Here is a 10,972-nt window from a genome sequence, read left to right on the forward strand (position 1 = left end):
AAGAAGGGGAGACGAGAGACAGGGGACCCTTCCCAGTCTATGCCTTATCTAGTCCTTATCTAGCATTAAACAGATGTCAAATGAATAAGGTAATTAGCACTTGTAGAAAATCAGATCACAAGCATATATGGCCTCTCTCATATGAATTAATAAAATGACTATTAATTAAAAGGGTTTTTGTTCTTAATTTGTTATTATTTCAAGGAAGTTGGAGATTGGGTCTCATGACACTGTTTATCAATGTCTGGGAAATATCCAAACCTGGTTGCTATGTTACCATCTTTATTTGACACATAGTTAAAATCTAATTGAAGTAATCTTTACTAATAGGAGAGAAACTGCTTAAATAAATTTAAAGTACCCTAAATTCATTCCAAGTAATGATTGTAAGTGGTTCTAAACAAACCAGTCACTTAAGAAGACAATAGTTAAGAAATAAAAATTAATGCAAGAATAAATATAAATCAGTGTCTTGCTTGAAATATAATTCTTTTTCTATTTCTTCTCATTCACAGACTTAGTAATCTTTTCTGACAAGGCTCACAAGAAGATATATATGTAAGAAGTATGGATCCACTGGCATTCGCATTTCAAATTACAATTAAGAAAGATGTGAAAACATGATAGAATTAGAAGAGCAGATGTCTAGATTCCCCATGATCAGGAACAGAGGAATATCTTTCCCAGGCTTCTGCTGAGCACCTACCCTGTGTTAGATGCCTACCCTGTGTTAGATGGCGTGCTAGGTGGTGTCATGAGAGTTAGGGGACATAGTTTATGCTGGCAAAATAATCACAATCAATGGTCAAGAAAGATAAGTACATGGGCTCTTTCATCTCCCATGTAATGGGAGATGTAATGTAGACTAAGCATATTATAAGCCTTCTACCACCGTTTCCTCATTGTGTTTACTTGTCCCCGTCCTACCCCTTGTGTAAGTGTTTACCATACTTGTACAAGCTATTTGTTACCATTGTATTTAACTTTGTCTTATTTAATTCTTATTGTCAAGAACCTTGAAAATTTTGTCTAAGGAAATTAGCAATGAAGTCACATAACGTTATCTACCATACTTTGACTTGGGTAGGAAGCATTTATGAAATACTGTATGGCAGGGAAGATGGAACAGTTAGGTCCGAGTCATTACAGCCAAGCTGTTCTCTAATCACAAGGTATCTCTGGCTGTTTGGCATGAATCTAATTTCACAAAACATGTCATTCATTGTTGCTGGTATAAAAGAATTTTTTAAAAGAATATTTTTTAAAGAACACTGTAGTTATGTAGGAACAGAAGACCAAATTTTATTTTCAATGGTTCTGTTTTTCAATTCAGTATTAGAAATAGATATGAACATCTCTTCTGAGCTCATATACGTGAGTAAAACAACGCCATTCAGCCACATCAATCTGGACTGATGGTTTCCTACTTTGCTTTAAAGCATAAACAGCCATCTCCTGCAACCTTCACAATTGAGGGGCAATGTCCTCCTGGGACGGGAGCCCTAGCTCTTACCTCAAGATTCTCCTTTGAGCATTCTTGCTACCACCTTGCTGGCATAAAGCATTGACCACCCTTAATAAACAACAGCACAGAAGGAAAAAAAAAAAAAACCAACCTGAAGCATTTAGCAAGGCTTTAGTAAAGACTCTGGGATAAGAAGGCATTAAAAACAGAATATCACATGAAACTGAATACATAACAGCTCATCAGGACTCTGAGGCTCGGTACCATCCTCCTGTACTTCTAGAGAGAAGACGGGGCCAACCGTTCCCTCATTTAACTCCTTCAGCGTCTTGCCACACCTGTTTCTCACACACACACACACACAGTTTTGCTTTTGTTTTTTGGCTCCATCATGCGGCATGCGGGATCTTTAGTTCCCTGACCAGGGATCAAACCCTGTGCCCCCTGAAGTGGAAGCCCAGAGTCTTAACCACTGGGAAGTGGTTAGTCCCTCCTCCACACTTTTAAGAGATACAATTGTTTCACCATGATTCACAACAGTTTCCTCACTATTGTGTCCAAGACGGATACAAGGAATGATTTTTAAATTAAAATACCATTTGAAGAGATGTTTTAACATACAATATGTCAATATTTGTCACTATTACTGAGATTTGACCCTAAAAAGATGTTATTAAACAGGCACAAAATGTAAGTTGTAATCTCAGAAGAAAGATCATAATTAGGTGTTCGGGGTCCATCACAGAATTAGAATGAAGTCAATCACATACATAACCAACTGTATGGAATTAAGGGATGTTATTGATGCCAGGTGGTACCTGCCCCATTTTCTTTCTACATCACATGATTGAGCCTCTCAGGCCAGCTCTTTCTCCCCTATTGTTTCCTAATGGAATTCCAGCATTTTGCCTTGAAACTGTAGGCCATTTCAATTTCTAACAAAAAGAAATTTCAAATGATAATGAGAAAACATTATTGACTCTTCCTCTGCAGTTACAGAGAAGCAGATTTAGTTTTGTGACCTAAAACTGAACTTACAAATGTAATTTCTAACATATAAATCTTGTAAAACATCTGAACTTCGAAGATAATTGCTATGCCCTATAAAAGTAACCTCTAACATCTAAAAAATCTATAATTGTGATTGATTGTTTAAAAAATCTGTTTTCCAGGTGTTAATATTTAAACAGATTCTTCCTTATTTGCCCAGGCCTTTCCTGGTTTTAGCACTGAAAAGTGCCACTTCCCAGGAAAACGCTCAGTCTCAGGTAAACCCAGACAGTTGGTCACACTAATTGACATCCTTATGTTCTGTAAAGTATAAATACATGTAAATTTTCTTTGTAAAGTCAGAAGAGAATGATTGGCATACAGCTTTTCTCCCCAAAGCAAGAAGATTTTAAAACCTATGACTGCAATATTCCTTGCTTAAACAAAGGGATTAAGAATCTGTGTCTCACTTTAATTAACAATGCAAACAACTGTAAACTCTGAACTTCCATGATAATTGCAAATAAATCAACATGCCCTGAATCCTAGAATATGGGCAGACATTTTTGTGCTCACCAAGTACTCACAACAAAAGTAAACATACTTAATAAGTCTACCATGTAATAAAATAGATTTATGATTCATTTCAAACTAATTAATAATAATTTTGGTGTTCTCTTAGAATGCAGAGGGGCTTTGAGTCAAAGGGTTTAATGACTCAAACACTGCCCTAATTAGAATTAATACTGTGGTCATGGATTAGAATCAGAGATGTATCAATTCATGTTTAGCTTAATATAAATACAAATGAACAAACAGACAGAATAACAACTATAGACGTGTGTATACGTGGGTTAGTACACATACATATATTACCTAAATCTGTCGGCAGAGATGGCCTAGAAGTAATGACATCCCAGGAGCCGTTAGCACAGCCAGTTCCTGATCTTGGACCCAGGAGCCAACATGGAAGAGCTTCCAATGGCCAGAGCTGGAATAACCTGAGCAACAAAATAAATAAAACAGTATGAGACTGTAACTTAGAATATAATATAAATATGAGATTCCATTAAAATTTTAGTAAAGGAATAAAATAAATGGCTAAACACAAAAGTGGACTGAAGTAAAAAGGTAAAGCAGTTGGCCAATCCAAAAATGGGCAGAAGACCTAAACACACATTTCTCCAAAGAAGACATACAGATTGCCAACAAACACATGAAAGGATGCTCAACATCACTAATCATTAGAGAAATGCAAATCAAAACTACAGTGAGGTATCACCTCACACCAGTCAGAATGGCCATCATCAAAAAATCTACAAACAGGGCTTCCCTGGTGGCGCAGTGGTTGAGAGTCCGCGTGCCAATGCAGGGAACACGGGTTCGTGCACCACTCCGGGAGGATCCCACATGCCGGGGAGCGGCTGGGCCCGAGAGCCATGGCCGCTGAGCCTGCGCGTCCGGAGCCTGTGCTCCGCAACGGGAGAGGCCACAGCTGTGAGAGGCCCGTGTACCGCAAAAAAAAAAAAAAAAAAAAAAAAAAAAAAAAATCTAGAAACAATAAATGCTAGAGAGGGTGTGGAGAAAAGAAAACCCTCTTGCACTGTTGGTGGGAATGTAAATTGATACAGCCACCATGGAGAACAGTATGGGGGTTCCTTAAAAAACTAAAAATAGAACTACCAGGGACGAGGGGAAGATGGCGTAAGAGTAAGACACGGAGATCACCTTCCTCCCCACCGATACACCAGAAATACATCTACACGTGGAACAACTCCTACAGAACACCTACTGAATGCTGGCAGAAAACCTCAGACCTCCCAAAAGGCAAGAAACTCCCCACGTACCTGGGTAGGACAAAAGAAAAAAAAGAATAAACAGAGACAAAAGAATAGGGACGGGACCTGCACCAGTGGGAGGGAGCTGTGAAGGAGGGAATGTTTCCACACACTAAGAAGGCCCTTCGCGGGCGGAGACTGCGGGTGGCGGACGGGGAAAGCTTCGAAGCCGCGGAGGAGAGCACAGCAACAGGGTGCGGAGGGCAAAGCGGAGAGATTCCCGCACAAAGCATTGGTGCCGACCAGCACTCACCAGCCCGAGAGGCTTGTCTGCTCACTCGCCGGGGCGGGAGGGGCTGGGAGCTGAGGCTCGGGTTTCGGGCAGAGCGCAGGGAGAGGACTGGGGTTGGCGACGTCAACACAGCCTGCAGGGAGTTAGTGCGCCACGGCTAGCCCGGAGGGAGTCCGGGAAAAAGTCTGGACCTGCCGAAGAGGCAAGAGACTTTTTCTTACCTCTTTGTTTCCTGGTGCGCGAGGAGAGGGGATTAAGAGCGCTGCTTAAAGGAGCTCCAGAGACGGGCGCGAGCCGCGGCTAAAAGCGCGGACCGCAGAGACGGGCAGGAGACGGTAAGGCTGCTGCTGCCGCCAACGAAAAGCCTGTGTGCGAGCACAGGTTACTATCCACACCCCTCTTCCGGGGAGCCTGTGCAGCCCGCCACTGCCAGGGTCCCGGGATCCAGGGTCAACTCCTCCCGGAGAACACACGGCGCGCCTCAGGCTGGTGCAACGTTACGCTGGCCTCTGCTGCCGCAGGCCCGCCCCACACTCCGTGCCCCTCCCTCCACCCGGCCTGAGTGAGCCAGAGTCCCGGCAGCAGCTGCTCCTTTAACCCGTCCTGTCTGAGCGAAGTGCAGACGCCCTCTGGCGACCTACACGCAGAGGCGGGGCCAAATCCAAAGCTGAGCCCCTGGAAACTGTGAGAACAAAGAAGAGAAAGGGAAATCTCTCCCAACAGCCTCAGGAGCAGCGGATTAAAGCTCCACAATCAACTTGATATAACCTGCATCTGTGGAATACCTGAATAGACAACCAATCATCCCAAATTAAGGAGGTGGACTTTGAGAGGAAGATTTATGATTTTTTCCCCTTTTCCTCTTTTTGTGAGTGTGTATGTGTATGCTTCTGTGTGAGATTTTGTCTGTATAGCTTTGCTTCCACCATTTGTCCGAGGGTTCTATCCGTCCTTTTTTTTTAAAATTTTTTTCTTAATAATTGTTTTTTATTTTAATAACGTTATTTTACTTTATCTTCTTTCTTTCTTTCTTTCTTTCCTTCCTTCCCTCCTTTAGACAACAAATCATCCCAAATTGAGGAGGTGGACTTTGAGAGCAAGATTATGATTTTTTCCCCATTTCCTCTTTTTGTGAGTGTGTATGTGTATGCTTCTGTGTGAGATTTTGTCTGTATAGCTTTACTTTCACCATGTGTCCTAGGGTTCTATCCGTCCGTGTTTTGTTTTTTTTAAAATTTTTTTCTTAATAATTATTTTTTATTTTAATAAATTTAGTTTTTTATCTTACTTTATTTTATCTTCTTTCTTTCTTTCCTTCCTTCCCTCCTTCCTCCCTCCCTCCTTTCTTTCTTTCTCTCTTTCATTCTGAGCCATGTGGATGAAAGGCTCTTGGTGCTGCAGCCAGGAGTCAGTGCTGTGCCTCTGAGGTGGGAGAGACAACTTCAGGACACTGGTCCACAAGAGACCTCCCAGCTCCACATAATATCAAATGGCGAAAATCTCCCAGAGATCTCCATCTCAACACCAGCACCCAGTTTCACTCAACAACCAGCAAGCTACAGTGCTGGACACCCTATGCCAAACAACTAGCAAAACAGGAACACAACACCACCCATTAGCAGAGACGCTGCCTAAAATCATAGTAAGTCCACAGACACCCCAAAATACACGACCAGATGTAGACTTGCCCACCAGAAAGACAAGATCCAGCCTCATCCACCAGAACACAGGCACTAGTCCCCTCCACCAGGAAGCCTACACAACCCACTGAACCAACTTTAGCCACTGAGGACACACACCAAATGCAACGGGAACTACGAACCTGCAGCCTGCAAAAAGGAGACCCCAAACACAGTAAGATAAGCAAAATGAGAAGACAGAAAAACACACAGCAGATGAAGGAGCAAGATAAAAACCCACCAGACCTAACAAATAAAGAGGAAATAGGCAGTCTGAAAAAGAATTCAGAATAAAGATAGTAAAGATGATCCAAAATCTTGGAAATAGAATAGACAAAATGCAAGAAACATTTAACAAGGACCTAGAAGAACTAAAGATGAAACAAACAATGATGAACAACTCAATAAATGAAATGAAAAATACTCTAGAGGGGATCAATAGCAGAATAACTGAGACAGAAGAACGGATATGTGACCTGGAAGATAAAATAGTGTAAATAACTACTGCAGAGCAGAATAAAGAAAAAAGAATGAAAAGAACTGAGGACAGTCTCAGAGACCTCTGGGACAACATTAAACGCACCAACATTCGAATTATAGGGGTCCCAGAAGAAGAAGAGAAAAAGAAAAGGACTTAGAAAATATTTGAAGAGATTATAGTTGAAAACTTCCCTAATATGGGAAAGGAAATAGTTAATCAAGTCCAGGAAGCAGACAGAGTCCCATACAGGATAAATCCAAGGAGAAATACGCCAAGACACATATTAATCAAATGGTCAAAAATTAAATGCAAAGAAAACATATGAAAAGCAGCAAGGGAAAAACAACAAATAACACACAAGGGAATCCCCATAAGGTTAACAGCTGATCTCTCAGCAGAAACTCTGCAAGCCAGAAGGGACTGGCAGAACATGATTAAAGTGATGAAGGAGAAAAACCTGCAACCAAGATTACTCTACTCAGCAAGGATCTCATTCAGATTTGATGGAGAAATTAAAACCTTTACAGACAAGCAAAAGCTGAGAGAGTTCAGCACCACTAAACCAGCTTTACAACCACTGCTAAAGGAACTTCTCTAGGCAAGAAACACAAGAGAAGGAAAAGACCTACAATACCGAACCCAAAACAATTAAGAAAATGGGAATAGGAACATACATATCAATAATTACCTTATATGTAAATGGACTAAATGCTTCCACCAAAAGACACAGATTGGCTGAATGGATACAATAACAAGACCCATATATATGCTGTCTACAAGAGACACACTACAGACCTAGAGACACATACAGACTGAAAGTAAGGAGATGGAAAAAGATATTCTATGCAAATGGAAACCAAAAGAAAGCTGGAGTAGCAATTCTTATATTAGACAAAGTAGACTTTAAAATAAAGCCTATTAGAAGAGACAAAGAAGGACACTACATAATGATCAAGGGATCGATCCAAGAAGAATATATAACAATTGTAAATATTTATGCACCCAACATAGCAGTGCCTGAATACATAAGGCACATACTAACAGCCATAAAAGGGGAAATCGACAGTAACACATTCATAGTAGGGGACTTTAACACCCCACTTTCAACAATGGACAGATCATCCAAAATGAAAATAAATAAGGAAACACAAGCTTTAAATGATACATTAAACAAGATGGACTTAATTGATATTTATAGGACATTCCATCCAAAAACAACAGAATACACATTTTTCTCAAGTGCTCATGGAACATTCTCCAGGATAGATCATATCTTGGGTCACAAATCAAGCGTTGGTAAATTTAAGAAAACTGAAAGTGTATCAAGTATCTTTTCCAACCACAATGCTATGAGACTAGATATCAATTACAGGAAAAGATCTGTAAAAAATACAAACACATGGAGGCTAAACAATACACTACTTAATAATGAAGTGATCACTGAAAAAATCAAAGAGGAAATAAAAAAATACATAGAAACAAATGACAATGGAGACATGACAACCCAAAACCTGTGGGATGCAGCAAAAGCAGTTCTAAGAGGGAAGTTATAGCAATACAATCCTACCTTAAGAAACAGGAAACATCTCGAATAAACAACCTAACTGGCACCTAAAGCAATTAGAGAAAGAAGAACAAAAAAACCCCAAAGTTAGCAGAAGGAAAGAAATCATAAAAATCAGACCAGAAATATATGAAAAAGAAATGAAGGAAACGATAGCAAAGATCAATAAAACTAAAAGCTGGTTCTTTGAGAAGATAAACAAAATTGATAAACCATTAGCCAGACTCATCAAGAAAATAAGGGAGAAGACTCAAACCAATAGAATTAGAAATGAAACAGGAGAAGTAACAACTGACAATGCAGAAATACAAAAGATCATGAGAGATTACTACAAGCAACTCTATGCCAATAAAATGGACAACCTAGAAGAAATGGACAAATTCTTAGAAAGGCACAACCTGCCAAGACTGAATCAGGATGAAATAGAAAATATGAACAGACCAATCACAAGCACTGAAATTGAAACTGTGATTAAAAATCTTCCAACAAACAAAAGCCCAGGACCAGATGGCTTCACAGGCGAATTCTATCAAACATTTAGAGAAGAGCTAACACCTATCCTCAAACTCTTCCAAAATATAGCAGAGGGAAGAACACTCCCAAACTCATTCTACAAGGCCACCATCACAGTGATACCAAAACCAGACAAGGATGTCACAAAGAAAGAAAACTACAGGCCAATATCACTGATGAACATAGATGCAAAACTCCTCAACAAAATACTAGCAAACAGAATCCAACAGCACATTAAAAGGATCAAACACCATGATCAAGTGGGGTTCATTCCAGGAATGCAAGGATTTTTCAATATATGCAAATCAATCAACGTGATACACCATATTAACAAATTGAAGGAGAAAAGCCATATGATCATCTCAATAGATGCAGAGAAAGCTTTTGACAAAATTCAACACCCATTTATGATAAAAACCCTGCAGAAAGTAGGCATAGAGGGAACTTTCCTCAGCATAATAAAGGCCATATATGACAAACCCACAGCCAACATCGTCCTCAACGGTGAAAAACTGAAAGCGTTTCCACTAAGATCAGGAACAAGACAAGGTTGCCCACTCTCACCATTCTTATTCAACATAGTTTTGGAAGTTTTAGCCACAGCAATCAGAGAAGAAAAGGAATCCAAACTGGAAAAGAAGAAGTAAAGCTGTCACTGTTTGCAGATGACATGATACTATACATAGAGAATCCTAAAGATGCTACCAGAAAACTACTAGAGCTAATCAATGAATTTGGTAAAGTAGCAGGATACAAAATTAATGCACAGAACTCTCTTGCATTCCTATACACTAATGATGAAAAATCTGAAAGTGAACTCAAGAAAACACTCCCATTTACCATTGCAACAAAAAGAATAAAATATCTAGGAATAAACCTACCTAAGGAGACCAAATACCTGTATGCAGAAAATTATAAGACACTGATGAAAGAAATTAAAGCTGATACAAATAGATGGAGAGATACACCATGTTCTTGGATTCGAAGAATCAACATTGTGAAAATGACTCTACTACCCAAAGCAGTCTACAGATTCAATGCAATCCCTATCAAACTACCACTGGCATTTTTCACAGAACTAGAACAAAAAATTTCACAATTTGTATGGAAACACAAAAGACCCCGAATAGCCAAAGCAACCTTGAGAACGAAAAATGGAACTGGAGGAATCAGGCTCCCTTACTTCAGACTATACTACAGGGCTACAGTAATCAAGACAGTATGGTACTGGCACAAAAACAGAAACATAGATCAATGGAACAGGATAGAAGCCCAGAGATAAACCCACGCACATATGGTCACCTTATCTTTGATAAAGGAGGCAGGAATGTACAGTGGAGAAAGGACAGCCTCTTCAATAAGTGGTGCTGGGAAAACTGGACAGGTACATGTAAAAGTATGAGATTAGATCACTCCATAATCATACATAAAAATAAGCTCAAAATGGATTAAAGACCTAAATGTAAGGCCAGAAACTATCAAATCCTTAGAGGAACACAGGCAGAACACTCTATGACATAAATCACAGCAAGACCCTTTTTGACCCACCTCCTAGAGAAATGGAAATAAAAACAAAAATAAACAAATGGGACCTAATGAAACTTCAAAGCTTTTCCACAGCAAAGGAAACCATAAACAAGACCAAAAGACAACCCTCAGAATAGGAGAAAATATTTGCAAATGAAGCAACTGACAAAGGATTAATCTCCAAAATTTATAAGCAGCTCGTGCAGCTCAATATCAAAAAAACAACCCAATGCAAAATTGGGCAGAAGACCTAAATAGACATTTCTCCAAAGAAGATATACAGACTGCCAACAACACATGAAAGAATGCTCAACATCATTAATCAGTAGAGAAATGCAAATCAAAACTACAATGAGACATCATCTCACACCAGTCAGAGTGGCCATTATCAAAATATCTACAAACAATAAATGTTGGAGAGGGTGTGGAGAAAAGGGAACACTCTTGCACTGCTGGTGGGAATGTGAATTGGTACAGCCACTATGGAGTACAGTATGGAGGTTCCTTAAAAAACTACGAATAGAACTACCATATGACCCAGCAATCCCACTACTGGGCATATACCCTGAGAAAACCATAATTCAAAAAGAGTCATGTACCAAAGTGTTCATTACAGCTCTATTTACAATAGCCCGGAGATGGAAACGACCTAAGTGTCCATCATCGCATGAATGGATAAAGAA

The 10,972-nt window shown here is 39.7% G+C and overlaps 1 long non-coding RNA gene across 1 annotated transcript in view; it reads right to left on the reverse strand.

Annotated features, from left to right (window-relative positions):
• The window catches only part of LOC307195639, a 38,578-nt gene extending 33,424 nt beyond the window's left edge, over positions 1 to 5,154 (reverse strand). Inside the window, exons 1-2 of the long non-coding RNA XR_013830900.1 lie at positions 4,747 to 5,154; positions 3,332 to 3,456 (exon numbers count right to left, since the gene is read on the reverse strand). This is a non-coding gene — a long non-coding RNA (uncharacterized lncRNA). The remainder of the gene's footprint in view (positions 1 to 3,331; positions 3,457 to 4,746) is intronic.
• Between the last annotated feature and the right edge of the window lie 5,818 nt (positions 5,155 to 10,972).

The sequence above is a fragment of the Stenella coeruleoalba genome (genome assembly GCF_951394435.1).
Source record: "Stenella coeruleoalba genome assembly, chromosome: 12".
Taxonomy (NCBI): Eukaryota; Metazoa; Chordata; class Mammalia; order Artiodactyla; family Delphinidae; genus Stenella; species Stenella coeruleoalba.